At 28.5% G+C, this 418-nt stretch overlaps 1 protein-coding gene across 1 annotated transcript in view; it reads right to left on the bottom strand.

Moving 5' to 3' along the window:
• EMH_0037380 (uncharacterized protein) overlaps window positions 1-418 on the bottom strand; it is a gene marked incomplete at both ends in the record, with an annotated part of 2,632 nt that overhangs the window by 731 nt on the left and 1,483 nt on the right. The gene's annotated exons all lie outside the window — the stretch shown is intronic.

Genomic DNA, 418 nt, shown 5'->3' with positions numbered 1-418 from the left:
CTGCTGCTGCTGCTGCTGCTGCTGCTGCTGCTGCCGCTGCTGCTGCTGCTGCTGCTGCTGCTGCTGCTGTCTACTGCTTTTTTTATTTGGTGTGCATGCGTTGCTGCAGTGTCTGTCGAGAGAAACAAAAAATCCAATATCTCCTCAGTAACCTAAAAATAAAAAAATAAAAAAAAAAATAAATTAAATAAATTAAATAAAATAAATAAATTAAATATTTATTAAATATTTATTAAATAGAAAGGGAGAAGAAACAAAAAAAAAGAGACAGAAGCAAACAAAGAACAAACAAAAACTAAACAAAAAGAATAAAAATGCATAAAACAAAATAAAATAAAATAAACTAACACAAACTAAAGCAAAAAAAACAAAACAAAATAAAATAGATAAAATAAAACAAACCAAAACAAAACAAAGT

This window comes from Eimeria mitis, genomic scaffold, assembly GCF_000499745.2.
Source record: "Eimeria mitis Houghton genomic scaffold, Emh_scaff1457, whole genome shotgun sequence".
In the NCBI taxonomy this organism is placed as follows: Eukaryota; Apicomplexa; class Conoidasida; order Eucoccidiorida; family Eimeriidae; genus Eimeria; species Eimeria mitis.
The sequence above is the reverse complement of the archived record's forward strand: the minus strand, read 5'-3'. Positions and strand labels throughout refer to the sequence as shown.